The 25,847-nt window shown below is 40.8% G+C and overlaps 1 protein-coding gene across 1 annotated transcript in view; it reads right to left on the bottom strand.

Annotated features, from left to right (window-relative positions):
- Window positions 1-16,286, bottom strand: part of EPB41L3 (erythrocyte membrane protein band 4.1 like 3) — a 219,037-nt gene extending 202,751 nt beyond the window's left edge. The window contains exon 1 of the mRNA XM_053248620.1: window positions 16,267-16,286. The gene's annotated coding sequence lies outside the window, so the exon portion shown is untranslated. The remainder of the gene's footprint in view (window positions 1-16,266) is intronic.
- Between the last annotated feature and the right edge of the window lie 9,561 nt (window positions 16,287-25,847).

The following is a 25,847-nucleotide window of genomic DNA, read 5'->3' as shown; positions in this document are numbered from 1 at the left end:
CCTGGCCTCCAGTGGGTGCCAGGGCTGTGCCCCACCAATTCAGCCAAGAACTATACTAGCAATTACTATAGAACCTAAACATAATTTTTCAAGAAGCAAGAATTTGTTGGAACAGCAGCATCACATTTTATTATGCTGTTAAAAGATGTGCAGGAGTGATTTTCAATTGCTCCATTTCCTGGAATGTGCAGTAAAGGCATATATAAAATATGAACCTCAAGACATTCCAGCAAGGCAAACTTCTGCAACCATCAGCAATCAAACTGCCATAATCTATAACATGCAAACTTTAGCACTCTGTCTTGATGACATGATTGATATCATACACAGAAAGTTTGAACATTTCATAAACTTTGAGTATATTATAGATCAAATAATTGTATGAGTACGGAGTTTGCAGAACTCCAGAATGTGATTTCTCAACATCAGTTTAAAAACAAAGAACACTAATTACAAATAAAATGATGCAGTTAATACAGTGCGATCCTTTGCATGTCTACTTGGAAGTAAGTCCACCGTATTCAATGGGATTTATTTCCGGGGCAGGCTACTGAGCTGGCTGTGTTTCATCTTGCTGCTGTGGCTTACCTGAGAGAAGACCTTGTTGCAGGGACTGTTTTTGCTGTATTCCTGTTCGCTTCTACCAGGTATCTGGGTTGCCTTGCTTCTAGCAAGTTGCTGCTGCTGCTAACTTCAACTTGTTCCAGCTGTTGAGTTTCTGCCAGAAGGACTGGTTGGCTGGTTGCTTAACCCACCTCCCCTTCTTGGACTACTTAAGGCAGCTTCAGCCAAAGGCACAGTCAGAGGCCTGCCTGTAGGCAGCTGCCAAAGTCAGCCACCCAAGGGGGCCAGCCTTGCGTTGCAGGGCCTTCAGTGGTGGGACAGAGGGCTGGGGGCAGAAATGTTGTTTTGAGAAACTTATGTTTGGTCTTGGGACTGCCTCTCTGTTTGGCTGAGGGATGTGTCTTAGCTTATTAAGGGATGGAGAGGTGGGGTGTGTGGCTCCTCAGCAGGGGGTGGCTATTTCAGTGGTGGTGGGGCACAGAAAGAGCACTGGCAGGTCAGCAGGCCATTACAGGGGAAGGGAGAAACAGAAGCATAATAACCGTTTCCCCTTCCAGCTGCCCTGTCAGCTCTTCGGCCTTGGACAGCAGTGCCAACTACCCATAGAACCTCAACCTTGATCCTTTGCAATGCCAGTTTGGCCAAAATATACCAGAAATTATCCATGATCTGATTGTGGATGAGGGAGTCAATCTGGCATGCATTACAGAGGTTGGGGGAAGCTAGTCGTCCAGTTTGGTTCTAGCTACTCCCTACAGGATACTCCGTTGTGGAACAGGTGAGAGGATGTGGTCGGGGAGGTGAAGTGGCTGTGGTTTATAAGAACAGTATATCCCTTAACAGGATCCCTGTCAGAGCACCTGCCTATATTGAGTGTGTGTACTTGAATCTTGGAACCAGGGATAAATTGGGGCTTCTGTTGGTGTACTAATCACTCCGCTACCCAACAGGATCCCTAACCGAGCTGTCAGATTTGGTTGCAGAGTTGGCATTGGAGACACCCAGGTTGATGGTGGTGGGTGACTTCAATGCTCACTTTGGGAATGAACTGTCAGAAGCAGCTTGGGAGTTCATAGCAGCCATGACAACTATGGGCTTTCCCCAAGTGGTCTCAGGGCTGACATGTGTTGCTTGTCACATGCTTGATTTGGTATTTTGCTCTGATGAGGGAGGTGTTCCGTAGGGGGGGATGCCAATGATTTCCTCATTGTCATGGATGGACCACCACCTGGTGAAGGTTGAATTTGCAGCCACAAGTCATCTCTGCAGGAGTGAAGGGCCTATTAAGATGGTCCACCCAAGGAGGCTATTGGATCCAATAGAATTCCAAGAAACCTTGGAGGGCTTTAATGTTGGCTCTGCCAGTAATATTGTTGACACGCTGGTGGAAAATTGGAATACTGAGCCCACTAGGGGGATAGACTCGATCACTCCTAAGCATCCTTTCTGAACCTCTCTGAAATTAGCTCTATGGCATATGGAAGAACAATGGGAACTATGACTAGGTAGACATCTAGAGAGCAAGTGGAGAAGGACTTGGCTTGAATCTGACAGCTTACAGTTCCGCACACAGCCCGGGTACACACACAGTCAGGCTCCTAGAGCGCCCAACTCACAGGGGGATTATCAAAGCACCACACTCACCACGTGGTGCATTATGGGATCCCTGGAGGTCAGGACTCATTTTCATGGACCAATGGTCTCAGTGAGGTGATTCTCACAATCGCCAACAAACGGGCTAAGGGAGCCTAGCCTGCTTTTTGGCAATCGTGTCCTACCACGGGAGCTGTGTGGCTCCCGGAAGCACACTGCCAAAACTACCCTTCCCCTTAGCCAAGGTTAACGGAGCGAGCGCTCCGTTAACCTCGGTGTTCTGCTTGTGTGTGCGGAGCGCAACAACACACAAGTAGTCCCCTGACCGGGAGGCTGCGCACTCACACAGGGCATCCTGGAACTTCCAGGGGGCCGGCAGCCCCTGCCGGCTCATTTTACTCACCTCAGTATATGGCAGCTTTCCATGTTCCTATTTCTCCGGGTCATCTCGAAGAGACCATATAACGCCTATATCAAAACAACTACACTGGCTACTAGTAGGTTTCCAGGCAAAATACAAGGAGCTAGTTATAACCTATGAATCCCTAAACAGCTTAGGTCCAGGGAATTTAAGAGAATGTCTTTTTCACTATGAGCCCCATTGCCCATTGAGATCATCTGGAAACCTTTGTTTGAAGTTGCCACCAGCTCATTTGGTGGCTACACAGGAACAGGCCTTCTCTGTTGCTGCCCCTAGTCTCTGGGATGCACTCAATGCTAAAATAAGAGCCTCCCCATCTCTGACAACTTTTAAAAAGTTTCTATATACACACTTATTCACCCAACCTTTTAACTAGGCTTGTAGTTTTAAATTGTTTTAAAGTTTTAATTCCTGTTTTAATTTGTTTTATGTTGATGTCAGTTGCCTAGAGACAAAAGTTTGGGGCAGTGTACAAATATAATGAATGAATATCTCCAACCGATATTTCAATGCAGAATCACTGCAAAAATTTCCCTCTAAATTTTCTTTGTGTATTTCAGAATATCTCCTCTATAAGAGTACATGCAAAGATGTAATATCATGTGACAGTGAGCATATGTGACAATATAAACAACAGTAAAACCAAAAGGAATAAGAAAATAGTGGAGGATTAGAACTCAAGAGAGGGAAGAGAAACCAACCAAACTCAAATGCTTGTCAAAAAATATTTTGACCAAGTGTTGGAAAATCATCAGTGAGGGGGCCAGCTTGCCTCTAAGGGTAGCAAGTTCCACAGTTTGGGGACAGCCTTCTGGAAGTGGGAGAACACAGTGCAGGATGTCCAATTATGAACAATATGGGGAGATACTGTCTTTAAATATCCTGTCCCCAGACTAGTTAGGGCTTTCAAGGTGATAATCAACACTCTTTAATTGAGCCCAGAAACAAGCCAGTGCAAAAGAAATAGAATGGCAGTAGTCTGCTCTTTAGAATGATAGTAGACATGCCTCAACAAGAACCCTAGCTGCCACATTCTGAGCTAAATGAACTTTACAAACTTTTTTTCAATATTAGCCCCACATAAAGCACACTGCAATACCCAAACCTAAATATGACTAAGACATCTGTAACTCTGGCTAGATCCACTTTTTCTAAGAAGGGGTGCAGTTGGGCTCAGTTAATCCCTGCTAACTGAGCTAAGAGACACCTTTTAAAGTGGAGATTTTCTTATATTTATTGGGCGAAGCAACTGGCCCAATCCAACCCCAGCACACCATTACTCCAGTAGCTGTTGCCTGTACCTGCTTTATGGTTTTGTGGGGTTTTGTTGTTATTGTTGTTGTTGTTTTTAAAAGTGAGTCCTTTGGGCACAGGGGACCATCTTATTTATGTATTTATTTTTCTATGTAAACCACTTTGAGAACTTTGGTTAAAGAGTGGTTTATAAATATTCATAGTAGCAGTAGTTGGAGCACCAGTCAAAGTTGTGTTAAATAAGTACTGCTAATCATGCAGGAGCACTCCCAAACGTGAACCTGATTGTTCAAGGAAATGCTATCCCTTCCAGAACAGGTTTCACACCCAGTTCAGATCTCCCACTGCCAAAGGATACCTGTGTCTTGTCTAAATTAAGTTTCAACAGACAGCAATTCAGAACCTCCACGGAATGATAAACAACATACTGTAAGACATTACTCAAGGTTTGTTTCCAGAAGCAGGGATACAAGGAATGGTTTCAGAGGTTGCTGATAAAGAGTCACTGTCCTTAATGCACAACACTTGAGCCTACAAAGATTATTAAGGTACCAGCATGCCAATAAGGGAAGTGAGAGAAAAGGACCAGAGGGGAGGAAAGAGTGGCATGCTCTGTACAAAACTGATGAGGTGCGGGGGGGGGGGGGGGGAAGAGCAGCATGCTCTCTGCACCAACAGGGGCAGGCCAAAGGGGTGGCTCACTTGCCTTGTGTAAGCAAAAGGAAAGAAAGGCAGCACTTCCACCAAGTCCCATGCTGACTCTCTTTTCCACTAGAAAAAAGCAATTGTGTCAAAGCGATTTGAAGATTATTACAAAGAATGCAACTATAATAGGATGAAATGTGTCTGAAATCACTGTTACTACAATAAAGAAGCATCACAGATTGTACATTATATACTTCCATAATGTAAATGTAACGGCCTTACTTTATTGGCCATAACCTGCAACAACTACCCAACATATAAAACTATCAATAAATAATAAAATCTAAAATGAACAGCACGTGCATAGTTACACCAAACACAGATAACTCAATTATCCTGATAACACTGTCATGACCCAGCCATGCAAGTGGCCAGGGTGCATGCACAGCGGCCTCTAAAATGGCTACTAGATAAAGGGCCAGAATGGTCCCAAAATGGGCCCTCCGGAGACTGGGGGAGGCCGGCGGGTAGGGGCAGCAGACACACACACACACATACACATACACACACACACATACACACACACACACACACGGCTGTGGCAGCACTCCTGAGGCCACCAGACCCAGCACTGATTAAAACAAAAACAAAAAACCTTTAGAACCCCCGAGCCAGCCCCAAGTCAGCCCAGGGAGTCCAGCTCGAGGTCAAGCCGAAGCAGGCCTGAACTGGTTCTATGGCCTGGACCAGCTCGACCTTGAGCCAGTTCGCACATCCCTATTTGCTGAAGTCCTGATTCTCAGAGTCATGTTGATACTTGCTCACTGAATGCAAGATGTTAATCTCTGCATAGGACAGATAAAACAACAGAAAGGTTTCGTTGAACTGTGATTTCAGTTCTCATACATTTCATTTATTCACGTGCTGTCTCTTTTACCTTGAAAAGCTTAAGTCAAGTCTTTAATATCTAATCCTACTATTTAGACACTAGGTGGAGCCAATCTTCCAATATTGAATATAAAAACAATCTGTAAAGCACATGGTACTACCATGATATCTGGTATTTTTTTTAACTTTTTAAAAATACAGACATATTAAAAACTGAGATAATAAATATTCCTGCCTAAATCTTTAAGTACTAGTATAAAAGCCAAGCAGAAGTGAAGAGATAATCCATAAGGAAAATTCAAGTTTTTTCTGTTTAAATGAACATCCTGTTCTACCTTATTAAAGGAAAAGCAGTGAATACTTTAACATATGAGCATTTCAAGTGCCATATGATAACATAAAATTGAAATAGTTGTGCAAAGTAAAATGAATTAGATATTTACATAATTTGTAAGTTGTGAGTCAGTATGTTACTATTTTAATCTTTTACAATCTAAACCAAGCTATCAATCCAGCCTCTAAATGCTTAGAACAGGATGTGTCAATAGCTATGCTAGCACAATGTTACCAAGTGTGAGATTACATTTGTACTACAGGCAGAGAAGCAAGCAGAAATATCAGAGCATCAGAATAAAGATGAATAAAATAATTATACTAGTTTAAAATAATGCTAGAACATGTAAGAATTATAGCTATTAAATGTGCAAAAACATTTGTGCTAAAAATAGCTCTTTCAAATGAACACAAACTACAGTCCTATGTATACTAAATGGAGGTAACTACCATCAAAGTCAATGCAACTTACTTCTAGGCAACCTGTTTACGACTGCAGAGCAAGTCCTACAGCAATGACAGCTATAGGCTCTCTCTCTTAATATGACATGACACAACTTATAACTCCTTCTGTGAGAGAGACAATGAAAAATATCTCATGTATCAATGGCAAACAAGGCTATCATTCACTGTTGCCGAATAAATCCAGTTATCTCAAGCTGTATTACAAAAATATATTACTGAATTTCCATTCAGATCTGAAAATAACTTGTGGCAAAATGCAAAGTACAGGTAGAAAGCAGTAGCAGATAATTCTTGCTTATTACTCAGATGTTCTTACTGGTATATTGAACTTTATCAACCTATTTGTCAAGTCATGGGACAATAGAATTGTTCAAAGCCAGGGGCGTAACTATAATAGGGCAAGGGGAGACAGTTGTCTGGGGGCCCACTAACTTGCCCCCCCCGAGGCAAGTCACATGACTGACTCCCCCAGCCGCGCACTCGCCCGGGCTTCCTTCAGTTGTATTCATCCCCCGAAACTGATGTGAGTGTTAAGACCTGGAGCTACCAGAACAGCAGCATGTCTTTCTCTAGTACCATTAAATGACTTGCATCGTCCACAATTTACAAAACCTTTTAAAAATAATTTAGGGTGATGTTCTGTTGTGGCACATAGATGTATATATCATTTAAGATTTCTTTACTTCATGAGCTGAGCTTCAGTGATGGGGGTGGCATTTTAAAATCTTGTCTCTGGGCCCACTACAACCTTGCTATGCCCCTGTTCAAAGCTGACATGTCCTCTAAAAGAAATGCAAGCTAGATTTTTGCTGACGGGGTACTACTGCAGATTATTTCAACCTTTGAGCTTTGTGAGCCACTGAACCCACTATTCCCTGCAACAGGTCTGAGAAACTGGGGCAATCAAGATTAAGATAAGCACAGACGCTGTTCACTATGGCCTCATGGAGCCCCTGTGCCTGGGGCATACTACCTCGAGACTGTAGGTGGAGTTTCACACAACCCTTTCCATACACAAAACATGTCAGGAGAAGGCATGTCAGGGAACCCTTTTCATATTTTCTATGAAGGGACCTTTTTGTATGGATGGGCATTCAGTCATGTGCTATACCCTCAAATGAGAGGCTTACAGCTGGACAAATTTCATCCTTTTTATTATCAAAGACCTGTTCAGAACAGACACATTAAGTTGCCAGATTCTGTGTTTGTCATATAGTTAGCACTTTTCCTAAGAGGCCATTCATGATACCTTTTTGCTCAGCCAAGAACTATACTGCAATCAACCAGATATAAGTTTCCAGAAGCAAAAATCTATAAGAAGAAGCGAAGGCATCAAAAATCATTATGCTGTTAAAAGTCAGGCAGAAGAGGTTTTCAATTACCCTGCTTCCTAGAATGTGGAGGAAGAGTATAATAATAATTTATGGATTAAAGCTACTGCATTAGCAATGAATTTGAAGAAAGCTGACTGCTTTTATCTGAAGGTTTATTAGCAGACTATTCTGTTAACATACATTCAAGTGATTTAAAACAAAAACAAAATCCAGAGTCCAGCACAGCAATGTACACTGATCAGACTAATATACATACTAAGAATTCAAGTGGTAATGCATATTTCTAAGCACCACACATTTTATCTTCAATTGTGAAAGTGATTCGTTCACATTAGACTAGAGCCTTAGCCCTCTTCAAATGTTAACATAAAAATTGCACTCACACTTACAGTGCTGAAAGCAGGTAAGAATTCCTGCCCCTTCCTACCCACTTCCAGCCCTGTATGCATGAGTGCAATTTTTATTTTAACATCTGAAGACGGCTAAGGCTCTAGTCACTCATCTTTTCCAGCCAGCCACTCACAGTTATGAGACTGCTTGTGTGAAGAGAGAACTGCCATAACTATGATGGCTAGGGTTTCTGTAAACAGCAGCTCGGGGTGCTCCAGGTTGCTGCTCATGGAAGCTCCGGTCATCACAGTTACAACACTTCCCTCTTCACATCAACAGCACCATAACCATGAGAGGCCGGCTGGAGAGGATGAGTGACAACACGGGGGGCAGGACTTCCTACCCACTTCCAGTGCTGTACGCATGAGCACCATTTTTATTTTAACATCTGAAGAGACTACAAATATGAGTTTCACATTTGTTGACACCTCCAGACTGCTTTAATAATACAGAACAGGGCTGACGTTCTTCCTAATGAAGTGCCTGCATAATGAGCCAAGTTTAACTAGCACAAAAAAATCATATAGTTGCACTAAAACCTGGGGATCTGCAGAATTGCAGTCTTGTGCAAAAGTTCCCTTTAAAACAAATGAGATGTGCCACAGGTAGCACAACTGTTGCACAAGCATGCTTGCAGTAATACAACACAATAACAAATAACTTACACAACAAATTTGTGCTAGCACAACATCCTTCCACAAGAACTTTGTTATTCATGATGTCAACTACTGGATCTCGTGGGTTGAGTGACTTAAAGAAAACGAAGCTAACCTAGTGGCCGGCATTTGTTAAATATGCAATGTATATTCCCTGCCTCTGGATCTGTTGGCACATGTATGTCTCTGCATACAAAGAGATGCCTTAAACTGTCAAGAAATGTTCCTCACCACTTATCAGAGCTTAAGGTAGGGGTGGGCAAATATGGGCCTCCTGGTGTTGTTGAACTACAACTGCCACCATCTCCAGCCACAACAGCAGGAGGGCCAAGTTTGCCCACCCCTGGCTTAAGGGCACTCCCCTTCCTCTGCTATATTCCTTCGGGAAATATTAAGGGAATATTTAGGGAATATTAACCAAGGGAAATATTTAGGGAATATTTACCAAGGGGAAGGAGAAAGAATGCTCCTAAATGAAGAATCATTGCTGCTCAGATGTTCATGATCCCCAGAGAATGTATCCACCCTATAAGCAGCAGGAGGAGGATTCAATCTATAACAGGGCTGCACACCTTAAGCCCTGCAGCTATTTTTGGACTACAACTCCCATAATCCCCAGCCACAGTGGCCAATAGTCAGGTATGATGGCCGATGTAGTCCAGCATCTGCAGGCGGGCTGAAGATGTGCAGCCCTGCAGTCTAGAATGTCTTCCTTCAAACAGCAAGCACTCAAGAGATCCCAAAGGACGACCACAAGATAGTTTGTACATTTCCAATGCATCTCATGGTCTTTGCCAAAACAACCTCATGTGTATCACAAGCTACAGAAACTGCTTTGTACCTTCACTATTATAACTCTCTTTTCTATCATCAATGCAAGGCAAACTTTTAAAGGACATAATAGAAGTAGTTCTAGTGCAACTTTATCATCCATTGCTATGGCACAAGCAGAAACTTGCACTCCAGCAGCTAAAGCAACATTCTGTGGGAGACAACAGGGGCAGAGCTGTTTCTAAATATAAAGGGGAAACACTCGTCAGCCTCTAATCCGGCACAACATATGCTAGCATTCCACAAAAGCACATATACACATTGATTGAAGCTCATGGGGCTAAGTTACATGTTAATACACGTAACAATGCTCCAATGCCTTTTTGAAAAGCAAACATACTCTGAGATGGAAACTCAGAGCAGAGAATCAGCAGAGGAAGGAAGGAAAATATTTATTTCCCCACCTTTCCCCCCACCCCATTTAAAATTACATCCCAAGCAGCTTTTTCCACACTCTGGGTTCAAATGCTGCTTCTGCATTCTAAATTCTTTGCTCCCCAAACATTTATGCTTTTTTCTTTTTCTTTTAAGGGTCAGGGCACTGATCGATATGCACATATAATTTCCCCCTTAGAATAAACACAAGGGGTTGCAAGCAGTCCCATTTTCTTTCTTCTCCACAACCCAAAGAGGCCACTGCTTTGGAGGAAACTGACAGATTTCTACTTAGCTGACTTTAAAGTCACCCTTGAAATTTCTTATTTTGTTAGCACTTACAATGTTCCACTGACCTTATGAATCAATTGTTTCCTCATTCTGCTGACACAAAGTATGGGCCATTGCTTGCAGTTTCTTGCCAAATAACACCATTTAACTACTTCCTTATCATGAACATCTTCCTGTGCAAGTGTAATTTAGAAACCTTTGCCACTGTAATTTTCTTTGCTTCATTCTCTTTAAAGCTAAGCTTTTATGTGACAGGCTAAATACTCATTCATCAGCACTATTATCTAACAACTCAAAATGAATGGCTGTAGTTTAAACACGAACATGAGGGCAAAGGGGAAACAATTGATCACACATACATATATGTAGTGATTAAAATCCTATGAATGTATTTTGTCTGCAGCATACTATACCACACTAGCAGACTAGTGACTACTTTAAAAAAGCACTTATATCTAATGCAGGGCACAAGCATATCTAATCATATTAGATATCTTATATCTAATAGTGCACAAGCATCAAGAGGCAGCAAGATTCTTTGAGCTTTACCTCCTCACAATAGGCGAGGCTTTCTGTACCTTGAAACGTTCTGAGCAACACCCCTATCTTTTTCTTAACCTCAGCCATTGATTACATGTGGTCAGGAACTTATCACAATAGGAAAAACACAGCAAATTCTATTACATTAAGTAGTGGACCAAAACTGGAATAATTTCCAGAAGGAAAAAGTTTCTAAAGCTGTAGGCCTCTGCAATGCTGACCCTGAAGATTCACTGTGTATGAGTATTTGAGTCTTGTGCTGTTTGTCACCTCAAAGAGGTGACCACTTTGAGCATATGTTGGAAAGCGGTATATAAGTAGTGGTAGTGGTAGTAGTAGCAGCAGCATCTCAACATTTTTGAAGTAGGGCGGCATGGGAGTGGGGTGGGTTAGCAAATGGTGCATTGCTGCTTGTCAAATCCATGCCTTAAAGCAGTGTTCCAGCTGACTGGTCTTCTCCAAAAATGCCAGGGAATGATAGGCGTCATGATGTCACAGCATTCCTGGGAAAAGATAGCAGTTCCCTGGAATGCAGTGAGAAATGACATAATGTTACACCATCCATCATTCCTCACTTCATTTTCAGAGTAAAATCAGGGATGGCCATCAGGAATCAAACACTGCCATAAGCAGTAACACTTGAACTCCTGATACTGCTGCTTACATCACTCACCCTGGCACAGCTTTGTCAAGCAAGAAAACACCCATTGGTAAGTCCCCTCATGCCTCAAAAATTTCAGGGCACTTCTCTGTGGTAACTTGAACTGCCTTCTCATTTTCACCAATAGCAAAAGTACCCACAAAAATGGGAGGGGTTTTTTGGACCAGTTCTGATCCTGTACATATGCCCTTTACAACCATACATAATTATGGCTGGAATGATAAACAGTGTTGTGGTTTATAATGTTGGATTTCAGAGTGGGTAGGGAGGTACTGTGGATATTTTGGTGCACATCAGCAGCGCATCACCCATTTTGTGCCTCTGGATGACATTTTCAAGCATCTGTGTCTCAAGTTTCCATTGCATAAAACTGTCATACTGTCAGCAATGAAATCCATTCACTCCCAGCATCGTAAAAGGGTCGGCCAGTCAACTGGGTGTTGGTCTTTTGACATGTAAAACATGAACACAATGTCTTCACACAGAAAGAAAGCTCAACTTGCATTGTGCAGAACAGGTAGCTGGGTTTACAGACACATTTGGTGAGCATTTAATAAACACAGCCATTTGAGCAATGTTTAACAGTGAGTGGAACAGTGCAAGATACACTGACAGTGCTCCTTCAGCAGGTGACTGGTGTGTATAGCCCTATACGAATTTTCAGCTGACTCAGGACAACCTCCTGCCTACGGATTTCTTGAATTATGCATTTGTCCATGACAGAAATATTGGTTTATGTTCAAAGAGTTATTTGTGTTCTTAGTCACCCACAACTCTTGTTACTGTACCATCAATTTAGAACTGAACACAGGGTTAATAATTGAAATGGATGCCTATGCCTTTGAATGTAGGAAAGTCAGGTTCAAAATAACCCCTGCTCACTTAGGAAACTCACTAGCTCAGGGTTTCTTAACCTTGGGCCCCCAGATGTTGTTGGACTACAACTCCCATCATCCCCCAACATGCCTTTTGTGGATGAGGATGATGGGAGTTGTAGTCCAACAACATCTGGGGGCCCAAGGTTAAGAAACCCTGCACTAGATGGTCTTGGGCAAGCTGATGTCTCCCAGTCTAACTTACCTGCTCTGAATTGTGTAAACTGAGCTCTGAGCTCCTCCAAGAAGGGTGGAATACAAATGTAAACTTATCCTCACTACTTCTCACATATCACTCAATGGACAGGCAATTTTTGTAAAACTTTTGTCCTGAAATCGAATACCAATATATTCAATTCCCCCCCCCCCAATATTCTGGCCCTATCTTCTCATTTTAGTTAGCCCTTTATAACTTATTTTAATTCTCCTAGGACTTCCTTTATTCTTTCCCTATAGCCTTGTATAGGAATAGGATCTTTCTTGTTATCAGAGTTTATTTCATATAACTATCCAGACTCTTTCATCTTCTTAACAAGGCAGTCCCTACACTCAGAGCAAATACACTATGATTAGCAAAACAGATTAACAAACCAACAAAATAAAAAATTAACAAAATAGATTAACAAAACAGTCCTTCTTTCAGGTGGATGGCCAAAAAACATCAAAAACCAACCAAGTGAAGCCTGATTGAAGTCAAAGATTATTCTAAAAATGTTAATTTTCTACAGTGCTCCTTGGTTTGGGGTCCCCCCCCCCACATGTAGCACAAAGATCGCTTCCCCTCACCCCACCCCTTGCATCTACAATTCATATTTAAAACCAACAGTGGCAGAGTTTGATTTGATTTAACAACTGCACCCTAACAACATTCTGAAAAAGAGAGGTGCTGAGGCACTTTTAGAGTTGTGTGGAAATGCTCTGGACTCTTGTTTTTCCATCTCAGGTTCCAATCCTGCTGCTCTTAAATCCATTACATATTGCCAATAGGGATCATGCCTGAGTTTAAAAAAAATGCTGATGTGTTACGTAGATTCTTGTGCTCAGTGGGCAAAGAAAGACCAGAGAACTAGACAAGAAGCCTTTAAAAAAAAACTGGCTGCAGTTCAAGCTTTCTCTCATCATGCTTACATAGCTTCTAAAGCAGATCAAGCAAAGCTCCTACAAAACACTGTGAAGACGGCACAAGTTATTTGCATCTTAGGTAGCATGCAAAATTTCTTCAGAGGGCTTTCAGACTACAGGTAGGCCTGCATCATGTAGGACTTGGAATAAAGCAGTCAAATAAATCAAGACTTCCAGGTGGTTTGAAATGATATTGCAGCAAGTCCCATTTCCGTTGCATAACTGGTCTTATCGCATTTCCATTGAATGCATGCGCTTATTACAGTTAACCTCTTTCAGCTCTGCTAATGAACTTCATTGTTATCGCACACAGAACATACTCTTGCTGCCTAGCTTGTCATTTAAGTCTGGGACTCCTCTAATCTCAACGTTTTTGTTCTGTTTCTCTAGACATGACATGCATTTTTATCATTTCATGGAGAAAGAAAAATATCATTGCTCAGATATTCAAGATGACCTCATTCTACGTTAAAGAGTAGTAGTGCATTTGCTTATTAAACAACAAAAAATGCCACTAGTTCTTGCCCAATTACAGCTGAACATACATCAGCAAAATTGCTCATTTTGACAATCCCTGTTATGGCACAAATACAGTATCACATATTTACATCTTTAAACACAATAAAGCTATATTTTTAGGAAAGGAATCAATTATTTATCCTCTTGAATAATATGAACAAACACACAAAAACAAAACAGCCTGAGTTTAAACACTGAAATCCCTCTTGAATTTAATAAATGTTGTTTGAGAGAATCTAGTGCAACAATATGCAACATGTACCTTCCTGAGCTAAGGAGCCATTATTCTCTCAAGCTGATCAAGGCTTCTTTGCTTCAAAGAAGAAGCTGAAGCAGTTCACTTACAGAGCTCACTGCTACTCAGTTATGAAATTACCTACCACCAGTCATGCAGGAAAGCCACTTAAACTGCATCTCCAGACACATATCAGAAAAATAGGAAGTGCGGCATGGAAGGGATCAGAAAGAAGGGTGCAAACAATGCCCTGCTGTAGTCAATAACAAAACCTTTATTGATTTTAATAGGTTTGGATTGTGCCCTAAAGTAACTTGGCAACATATGTTCAACCAGCATGAAAGGTCATATGAAAAGTGATGAGCATCATTAAGCTTCAGAGCCATGGCTTCATATTATTGCCATAAGACAAACAGCTATCCAAATAGGAGTGCTAAGTTATGAAATGATTAAGGAACCTTACAGTTCTTCTAGGTATGTACACATTTATTAAGAACATATTTGAAAACATACCTAATTGTAGAAAATTGTTTGTTCATGGCACATACATCTATCAGTTTATCAAAGGTAAAGTGTGCCGTCAAGTCAGTGTCGACTCCTGGTGACCACAGAGTCCTGTGGTTGTCTTAAGCTGATAATCAGCTGATCCAATAAATCAATAAATAAGAACATCCTGTATTTATCTATCTATCTATCTATCTATCTATCTATCTATCTATCTATCTATTTATTTATTTATAGGCGTGTGCAAAGTCAGATCGGTAAAATCGGACATGGCTCGATTTTACCCAAATCAGAGGGGTTCAGAGAGAGTATGAACCTGAACTTGCATGGCCAAGTTCTGTTTGGACTTTTCAAAACCACTTTGGGGGAAAACAAGAACTTTCTGGGTAGGGGGACAAAAACCATTTTCTGCCCTTTTGCCTGTGTGAATCCCCCCCCCCAAAAGTTTAAAAATTTAGATGTTTTTTGCCCACTGTGTCTTACAAGCAGCCAGTTTCTGGGTTTCTCCTGCAGTTCTCTGGAGTTACATCACTTCCCTTGCGACTCTCTGGTGTTATGCTACTTTTCTTCCAGGTTCACAAAGAGTATCCGTGGTTACTTAAACCCCCCCGCCCCCAAGGTTGTCCAACTCCAACCCTGAACCTGACATTCGGAAGCATCCAAAGGACTGGGTCGGACCTGATCCCAACTTTTATGTTTGTGCACAAGCCCGATATTTATAATTTCTCCAGAAAATTAAAGTATCAACATGTAAATATCTTTAAATATTTTCCAGTTATTTTCATATTATTGGCAAAGCTGCCACTTAATGAAATTTCAATTTCACACCATAGCAGGAATTCAAGACACTATTCTAAAACATCAGCTAAGATAACACAAAAATATCAATACCCCAGATAGAATTACAATACCTGCTTAGCTTTCACAGCATCATGAGCCTTCAGATGGGCCCAGACATGAGCCTTCTGTGCCCATTTCAGTGGGACAAATGTTTTCTGCTTTGCATGCAAGGTGTGAATATCAGAGAGAAAGAGTACTTCCATTCACATCGAAATTTCAAACCACAAATTCAACTTCTGCTTGCAAATGAATACTAAAAACCTACAATCCTGTTGTTGACACTGATCTTTCTGAACTGATAAAAATTAAGTATAGTACAGAATTGTGTCATAAAACTAACATGGATATAGCAATATTAATTTGCCCTATACTGAGGCTTATCTAGATCAATACTAGAACTAAACAATACCTTGGTATACAATTTGAACCTCCATATACAATTTGCTGTTGTCCATAGTCTAAGGCAGGGGTCTTTCCTAGCATTGCTACCAAAGATCCTTAAACTGTAGATGCCTAGAATTGAACATGGCACCTTTTGCATGCAAAGTGTGTGCTCTACCATACAGCTACATTTTTTTGTTCAGCAGGACAACTCACAATGAGTAAGCTTAGAATATGAATGCACATCTAATTTCTGCCTGTTGTTCCCAATCCAGCAAGTGATAGGCATATATTAAGCTGCTTAGCCGCACAAACTTTTCCAAATGGATTGGGACCACTGGCCAATGGCAACAGTGCTAACGTACACATCTTTGAAAGAAAAACACCCAAATAAAACATAGAATCAGACAAAATAAAGTTGCCTTTTGATGTGTAGACACAAAAGCTTCTGCACAATGAAAAACCACACTTAATAATTACACCCACTAAAAGGTCCTAAATGTTGGTTTCATGTCTTGAATGAACAGAAAACATCTTTTCAGAACTTACCAAAATGTGTCCGTATGATGACCACAGCCAAATCATTGTAGCATGTCCACATTGTAGTAGTAGGCCAGTCATAATTGTTAGCATATATAGAAGAAGAAGAAAAAGAAGAAGCATTAAAAGTTATTAATTCTGTATGTATGTATGCATGTATGCATGTATGTATGTACTACATTTTTATACCACCTTTCTGCCTTGACAAAATATACAAAATATTAAAAGAAATATTAAAAGAAGAAAATATTAAAAGAAGAAATTAATAGATTAATAAAATGTTATCTCAGGCTGTTGGTCTTTTCAGGAGCTGAGGATAAGAGCTCCCTGGCCTGGGCCCCTCCTTTCTTGCCTTCCCCTCAGGGCACACTGGTCTTTCCATACTCCGGGGAAGGTGGAGGTGGGGCTGCCCCAACAGTCCTCGCAGGCCAGAGCTGGTCTCTATGGGGGCCGATGTTATGCTCTCCCATGGCCAGTAATCATGGCACCTTTATACATAACCGGAGTAAACACAAAAAAGAGCTGATGTCTGTTTATAACTAACACCAGTCCATTTGAGATGAAAAATGCAGAAGATAATAGTCTTAAAAACTTTTTTGAATTGGTGAAATACAGCAGGACCTATACAAGTGAAAAAGAGCAGTGTTCCAAGGCAGGTCTGTAATTCACATGAATGGGTCAAGTTGGGAGTCCAGTCAGGGTCCAGTCACAGCAACTGGTTTGAGTTCAAGCTAGCAGCAAAAAAATAAGAAAAATTTATCTTAAAGGATAACATGATGGTTTGAGAACCGAGGTGGGAATACTGGACAAGAGAAAAATTGTAGACTGATATAGTGAGGAAGATGGTAGATCAGAGAAGAGGAGTTTTTATCTTCAGAAGTGTATGTATTTTATGAAAAAATAAAGGGCAAATCTAAATAATGATCCTTACAACATGGAAGAATATAAGCACAGTACCACCTAATGGCGCAGCAGGGAAATAACTTGACTAGCAAGCTGGAGATTGCCGGTTCAAATTCCTGCTGGTATGTTTCCCAGACTATGGGAATCACCTATATCGGGCAGCAGCAATATAGGAATATGCTGAAAGGCATAATCTCATACTACGTGGGCGATGGCAATAGTAAACCCCTCCTCTGTTCTACCAAAGACAACCATAGGGCTCTGTGGTCGCCAGAAGTTGACATCAACTTGATGTCAAGTATGCTTAGGGACAGCCCTAGGAAAATATCCTTTGATCAAGAGTGCCATCAGCACACCCTCCCCCTTCTCTCCCATCAGTTTATCAGTGCTGCCAAGTTGTATAGCTTGTGCAAGCTCAGCTCAGTGCCCCCTTCAGGTAGGTGCCTTGGATGACCACTCAACTCATCCACACCTAGCTTCAGTGAAATGGTTTCAAGAGAACAAATAATTTGTGAGCTGATGACTTTAAGTTGCAGACTGATAAATAATGATCTGATTGCTCCACAACATTTTTATTTACATTACTATTTATATCAGATAGATTTTTAGTCATTTCTTCATTAAGGTGTTCATATTTCTGAGATGGAGGCAAACTAAGGAGAACAGCAATTGCTAACTAGGTTAAAAGCTGAATTGGAAACAAAGAGATGCAAAACAAGTTCGATATATAATCATGTAGTGCTTGGAGACTGCGTTCTCAGGTCGTGGTCAAAGTATGACTATATTTCAGAAAAGACACAGTGGCATGCAACGGTGCCAAGATTCAAAGTGTTTATTAGATTATCTGTCAAAGTTGATCTGGTAGTTTCCCCATCTGTTCTAGGCCTAAAATCTAGATTCTCCAAACTATGTGGCCTTGGGAAATGTGACACAGTTCACCGAAGATTTTGAAAATCACTACATAAAGTGAACCTTATCAGACCTTCCAACCTAAGCCAGAACATATTGACTTTTATTAGAGAATGTTTAACATATGGTTTACAAAAGCAACAGTGAATAGAATTTCCTGGAAATTCCTAAGCAACCCATGAAATAGTTCTGATAATACTGCTATCATCTCTCTCTCTCCCTCTCTCACACACACATTTTTAGCTAAGAAAAAAAACACCTAGCAAAGACCAAAAAACCCCACACACTATATCTTTGTGGGAAGATATGGGATTTATTTATGGGAAATAAATCTCCAGCACTTTTAATTGTATTTCCAGTTGCCAAGCCACTCCCTTTCTTCACCAAAACCAGGATAAACTAGTTAAAAGCCACTATATCTGCACAGCATTTTTATAAGAAGCTGGATTTGAATGCTCTGGAAATGTAACTCCTGCATTTGTATTTATGACATCACCCTGTTGTGGTCTATATGCTATCCATAGCAGAGGCACAAACAACTGAAGGCTGACCAAAGCAGGCTAAGAAGTCTATACAACAAGGCTGACATTGTGCACCTGTCAAAATGGCTGCTGATCGTATTTGCATCATGTGCTTATTTATTTATTTAGACCACCCCATCAAAAGGATCTGGATGCACAATAAATTTAAAAAGACAAACACCATCTAAAACACACTACTTAAAACAATATAAAAACAATTTTAACACAATTCAAAGCCATTAAAAACCAATTAAAATATAGGGATGTGAGAATCGATTTGGGTACAAAATCATTTGTACCCAAATCTACCTGTTTTTGGTGATTTCTTGGCAAAACAAATCATCCCTGTGCTAGCTGACGAGATTTCGGTACCTGAAAAATGTGTAGATTCAGACCTTCATTTTGTAGAGATCTCTCTTGCTGTCTCCATTTTGTTTAAGGGATTTATTTATTTTTAATCCTGCCCTCCCAAGCTTCAGATTGGTGACTTACAGTGTGCAACGACTGGTTGGCAATTCCCCTCTGGTTCCAGATTGGCTCGTTTCCATTCAAATCTTGTGTTGCCAGGGGTGACTGACCCCACATTGGCTAGGGGAAGGCTCAAAGAAGGGATAAGGGTAGGGGAGGTTCGATGGAGGGATTTTCAAATGTACTTAAGGAGCGAGCCAGCCACAATTCAGCCTTTCTGCCTCATGGAAGGAGAGAAAGAGAAAGAGAGAGACAGCACCAGCCAGCCAGCCAGAGGAGCTTTGCTTTGCCTTGCCTGCCTGCTGCCTGGAGTAGATTTTCTGGTTTTTGTTCCTGCTTTCCTTATTGAGGAAAAGGGAAGATAATTTTTTCACCCCCTTCCTGCTGCTGAGAGAATCACTGTCTCCTGCTGTCTGTGCGAATTGATTTGGGTACAAAATGATTTGTACCCAAATCTACCTGTTTCAGGAGATTTGTGGACAAAATAAATCACCCCTGTGCTAGCTGGGCAGATCTGGACCCAAAACAAATTGGGGGTGATTTGATTAAGGTACAAATCAAATCAAAAAAATCGATTTGTGCACATTCCTATTAAAATACTCCCAAACAATTTAAAAACCTTGGAAGGCCAAGCCAAACAAATTAGTTTTCAGGGCTCTCTTAAAGGCCAACAGTGAGCCTAAACTCCAGATATCTGCTGGGGGTGCATTCCATAGGCCAGAAGCAGCTACAGAAAAGGCCTGGTTCCGTGTCGCCACCAGATATACCAGTGGTAACTGGAGACGGACCTCTCCAGATGACCTCAATGTGTGATTGGGATTATACAGAAGGTGCTCTCTAAGGTAGCCAAGCTTTATGGTTGCACATGCAAGATGATAAATAAGAAGGGCTGGAACATGCTGTTTGGTATCTCTCTAAACATACAGGCTGAACTCAGTTACTCCAAAAGTCTTGTACATTCAACAGAACTTCCTATAGTAAAGTAATATGGCTGTCAGCCATAGAGTCCATTTATAATAACTCCTAAGGCACCAAAGAAGTCAACAGTGGCACAGGAAAATAAAGGAGAAACAAATTTAAACAACAAAGACCAGCCCCCCCCCCCAAAGATAAACTTCTAATGCATCAAAGAAGTTTGAAATGAACTTTTGGTAAGAGGTGGGGGTGGAGAAATGCACCTCACTTCCAAAAATAATCCAACAACTTGTGTAAAATTTATGCTAAAACTATACCAACTTGGGTAATTACAACAATTAGTAGTTAAACTATTTTGGGACTACTCACACAAGCTACTGGCTGGCGGGTGGGCAGGGGGAAGGCTTTCCAAACCTTGCCTTCCCCCCAGATTATCAATGTTGGTCTGGTGGGAGCACAGAGGGAGCACCCACACAAGATCCCCTCCAAGTATCCCACAGTAAACTGAGTACATTGCACTGGGGGATTTCCCCAGGGGATGGACACTCTTGGGGATTGTGTCGGCATACAATCCCGGCAGCCCTTAACCTCAACTAAGAGCTGGGCTTTGGCACAGGGTTTGGCACCGAGGCACTGCCAGGTGGTATCCATGTGGATCCCAACTGACAGCCAAGCCCCATTATCTTCAAGAAAAATGCACCTTGTCATATTATGTACCAAAGCAACCGTTTTGTTTTTTATTCAGCTTTAGAGCTCAGGAAAATCATCAACAATTTTTAAGCGTTCACGATATAAAATGCACTTAAATTTATACACTAGAACAACAGAACTAAAATATTCCCATCCTTGGCTGGCAAAATGCTGTACATATACAAAAGCCTAAAGTCAATTTACACTATACAGCGGCCAGTTGGGGGCCATTTCAAACTGCCTCATGTAGGTGTATGTGTTACATTGCTCTCCATGGGAATACCATCATTTTATTAACATCAACACTGAATATTTTTAACTATTAGCAGATGTAGATGGTTGAATGGAAAATTCCAGTTCAAACTGCAGGTGTGGGATGCTATTTTTGAATGCTCCCCCATTAAAAAACAAAACCTCTCAGCCCTGAGGCAAAGCTGTAGCTCCCCCAGCACATCTCTTTCAGTGCACACATCAAGTATACTAGTAATGGAGAGGTGGCTGACTTGGTGACAGGCAGGAGGCAACGGCACCCTTGAAGAATAGGAAGACAAGTTGGTGGCAGCAAAGCTCTTCCTTCTCCTCATTGGGGGGTGAGGTGCCACTGTCACATCTCCCCCATCTGCCCATTTCTCCTCCTCCTCTCTTCACCAGCTTAGTGAACAGGCTTTCCTCCTGGCTCCATCACAGGGGGCTAGAAAGAAATCTAGTTGTTGAGGGGGAGATGTGGCAGCAGCACTGGGAGTCTCTCACCCCATTGCTGCTTTCTCCCACCCTCCTTTTACTCCACAAATGGAAACACTGCAACCTCTGGGAGACATTTGTGGCTGGGTAGGCAGGTGGGAGAGGATGCCATGGCAGTGTAAGGAACTGTGGCTGCACTGCCTCCTGCCAGTACTCCTCATATGGGCCCTGAAGCTTCAGGTGTCAGCCTAGGGCCCTCAGCTGGTGCCCTACTTTGCCAAACCCCATATCACCCCCCGGCAGAGTGTTTATAGTCTAGTCTACTTCTTAGTGAAGTAGACTACCTCAGTGCTGACTCCTTCTTACTGAAACTTCCAGAGACAGACGTTTGGGGCAGTATACAAATTTGAAAAATAAATAACAAACAAATAGAAGACTGTACTAACATTATAATTGCAGGAGCTCTGTTTTACACATGGTCACATCGTCTGCAATTTTGCGGTGATACTTGGTACCACCGATTCAACTCCCTCAGAACTCTATAGTACACGCATGTGTACACCAGGCTGAAGCCTACAGTGAGCTGCTGCATACCAAGGTTGTTATCATTATAATTTGAAGACAATATCTGCAACTGAATGCCCAGAACAGCAGAAGCACTATCATTAAGCACAAAGGTTGCAATCTGAACAGGCCCAGTTTAGGGCAGGTGGAAAGTATACTACCGAAATGGCTTCCAGGAAGAGGACACTTCATATTGGCAGGAGGAGCAGTTTAGAACCTAGTTGCCCCCATATAGCAAATAGCTAAATGCCTTGAAATAGCAGGTTTGTGTCACTCTTGCCATTTATTCTAAATATAATTCCAGAAGAGCTTCAAAATTGTGCTTCTACTGTACATCCCTGAAATAGCTGTCAAAACAAGAGATTAAATGGATTAGCTAGCTATTGTAGTCACAGTTTGCTTCCTAAATCCTGAAAAATACTAGCCGTGAGCTACTGAAAACAATGCTCTGACAAATGCCTAAGCTTTTATATGTATATGTATGTATATATGTATGTGTGTGTGTGTGTGTATACACACACACACACACATATATACATACACATACAAACATACACAAAATATACACAGTTATTTTGTTTTTGCAGAATTTATTCGACAACATATTATTCAACAGAAGAGCTGTTTTTAAAAAAACCAAGTAAGGGAAATCAAGATTGCAAGTTCTCAAGCCTCATTACAATTCTAGATTTCTTTAAAGAGATTCAAGAATATCTGCCTTCCATCTTACAATGTGGTTTTCCTCTTCTGCCACACAGCCGCCATCTTTCCCACTACAATCGGAGAACAGAACATCCATCTATCTCCTTATAAGAGAAACACCTTATTTTACCTTTCTTCAAGCAAGCAAGAGGCTTTACCTAGCAAAAATAGTGAACATCTGTTATGGCAAAGGAGTTGAATTGAACTCAATAGTTCATTAGTAAAGGTGTGTGTGTGCACACATGTGCCTACACACACCTACAATTTCCAGAAATTTTGAAACTATGGGGGAAATGATTTCTAAATATTTTTCTCAGGGGGAAAGATCAAAAACAAACAATTGTAGCACATACAATTGTACTGGTCAATTTCCCCTCTCCAGTTCTGCATATCTCTGTTTAAGGAACAATAATGGGACACAGATACAAGAAGGAGAAAGGGTAAGTAGTGCTAGGCAATTGGGGAAAAACATGATGGGCATCTACAATGACAAAGCTGGAAATATGACAAGACAGAGAGAGAAAAGGAATAAGGGAACAACTTTCTAACTCAAGACAAGATAGACAAGTTATTGGATATTGGATAGTAGTGATAAATTTGATCCTACTGAATAGTTAGGGTTGGTCTCGCTGTACTAAAGTATATTTTTTTAAAACCTAAAGTTTTTTTTAAAGTTTATAACAGGGTGACCAGCACTGGCCATCCAGAAGGATCAATATTATTATTACCATTAAATAAACTCTGAGTTGTCTTGAATCTGTAGAAAGTTATTCCTTTTCTAGAAATAAGCATGCTAGATCCTTTGATAATTTTCTTCTTCAGAAATGCAGAGCAGAACACACAGGAGTCTCTCTTCCTCTCCTCCTCCCTCCAAGGTACTCATGCAGCTGTTTCAAGCAACACACACCTCTTAAGAATCTGGTGGCTCAACACTAGTTCCTCCCCTCTCTACTTGGAGTTATCCAATATGAATACAGCTATCATTTCAAACACAGGCCAAGAAGGAAAAACACAAGCCTTTAAATTTTAAGCTATAGTTGTATTCTGGATGCTCTGATTAATAATATTAGATACCCTGAAACTAACAGGGGGAGACTAAGAGGAGCTAAAAATACTGCCCAATATCTCTATCATTGTTCCATATGTACCATGCAGCAAATCTATTTTGGCCAAAGTAGACAGAGTGGTATCAGTTCTGGGTGTTTAAACATGGATCTACCCTAACAACATACAAAAAGAGGCAGAGAATGAATTTTAACAGCAGAAGTGCTTGGCAGGTGAGGAGTGAAGAACCCTCCACCCTTGTACCCCACCCATTCCTTGCCTCCACACTGCTTCCCTCCCCAAGTGCTTTTGTCAGCCAGGTTTTGACAGAAGAGTAATCTTGTCTGGATGAAAATAACTTGAGAAAGATTGTGGAGAGGCTGGTGGTGAGGAAGAGAAAGGTTCAGCATCCTCACCCATATACCAGCCAACATGTCCCTATTTTTCCATTGTGTGTGACCCACAAGTCTTGACTTCTCCTTGCCATTGCCTCTTCCACTTGTGTGTGGCACTCCCTGATTTATCCATCCCACCTTCCCCAGTGCTCTGTGTTGTCATTATGTCCTTTTCTAGACATGTTAGCAGGTATGCACCCATACTTTTAAACACTCTTCTGCTGTTAAAATTGAGCCCACCCTCCTCTTTCCATACAATTGTGGCAGTTCCATGTCCCACACAGAACTGCTGCCAACGTTTCTGGTTTGCCCATTAGCCAAGGATGGAAAATGGAATAAACATGACACCTTCTTAGTATTCTTTTTTTAATATGCTGTCAGTTCTTATTCTCCCCATCTCTATATGACAAAAGTTATGAAGCTTTAAATGTTGGTTCAGCACCATGCAGCAATTTTAAGGGCAATTACTTCTTCAGCAGACACTGAAATTACAATTCTTCAGGCATCAAGTTAGGTGTGAACATTTTGGAGCACAGAGAATATTCTATTTTTATAGCAGAACTCTCAATCAACCCACCTTCCATCATTTTGCTGAGATATCTATTAGTGGAATACAGTGATAACTTTTAAAATCTATTACTTCCCATCTTATTTGATGGTCAGAGAAGCAGCACATTATCCCAGTTCATGGAGAGCTGCTTTTTATCAAAGCATTTGGTTGCTCATTCCTCAATGAGCAGAATACAAATAGTGCAGGTAGAACTGTGAATAATGCTTTGGACATTTTTAGAACATTATGACTCATATTGTATCCATCCAAAATGGATGAAATGAGAATAATTAAAAGAGAAATAAATCATATGTGTCCTAGTAACAGAGCCACAACAGTATCAATAGTTAAACTCAAGTTTATGTATTTTTAGTACTTCTTCCTCTAGCCATAGATAAAACGCTATAGGACTACTGATCTTTTGACATAATTATCTGAAAAATGAAACTTTCACTACATTATTTATTTATTTGTCCTATTTATATACCATCCTATACAAAATCTCAGGGCAATTTAAAATCTAACCAAACAGCAACTAAAACCTAAAAATCAAATTCAACAGATTTAAATTACCATAAAAAAACTTTAAAACATCATATAGCTTTGTTTTCAATATAGAGTTGAAAACAAAATTCTAAACAAAAGTTATGCAAGTTACTCTCTTTTACCATCATGACCCCAAATAAAATTGACATACATTAAGCCATTGTGGAAGCTGGCCACAATCCAACACTGAGTTGAATGTATTGATTTCAGTAGGTTTAAATGTGCCTAACTCTGTGCTAGACAATGACCTTTAGAATAAATAACTATTGTCTTTCTATACAAAAATTAGGAAGAGTGCAAGCCATAACGAATTTGAAAAACAGAGAATAGTGTATACAGCTTTTGCCCCAGTATTACAGCGCTTGATATCATTTTTGTTATTTGCTTGATTTTATGTTGTTAAACCTCTTATCTATGTAGCAATGCTATCAGGATTATTTAGCAGTGGCATCTGCTGAAAAAGACCAAACACTTTTGATAATTTCTGGCAAACTGTATATTTCCAACTACTTTAACCCAATCATTCAGACTAAACAGGAGGAAGTCTAAAGCTTTACAGATAATTGTCTGCCTTCTATACTTTCTCATCATGAACAATAATAATTTAAGTTTTAAATATGTCATTAAAACATTGCTCTCCATCTTTTTCTCGCTCTTCTAAAAGTGTCTTTATGCTATAATCTATAAAGATGTTATGTTCAA

The sequence above is a fragment of the Hemicordylus capensis genome, chromosome 4 (genome assembly GCF_027244095.1).
Source record: "Hemicordylus capensis ecotype Gifberg chromosome 4, rHemCap1.1.pri, whole genome shotgun sequence".
In the NCBI taxonomy this organism is placed as follows: domain Eukaryota; kingdom Metazoa; phylum Chordata; class Lepidosauria; order Squamata; family Cordylidae; genus Hemicordylus; species Hemicordylus capensis.
The sequence above is the reverse complement of the archived record's forward strand: the minus strand, read 5'-3'. Positions and strand labels throughout refer to the sequence as shown.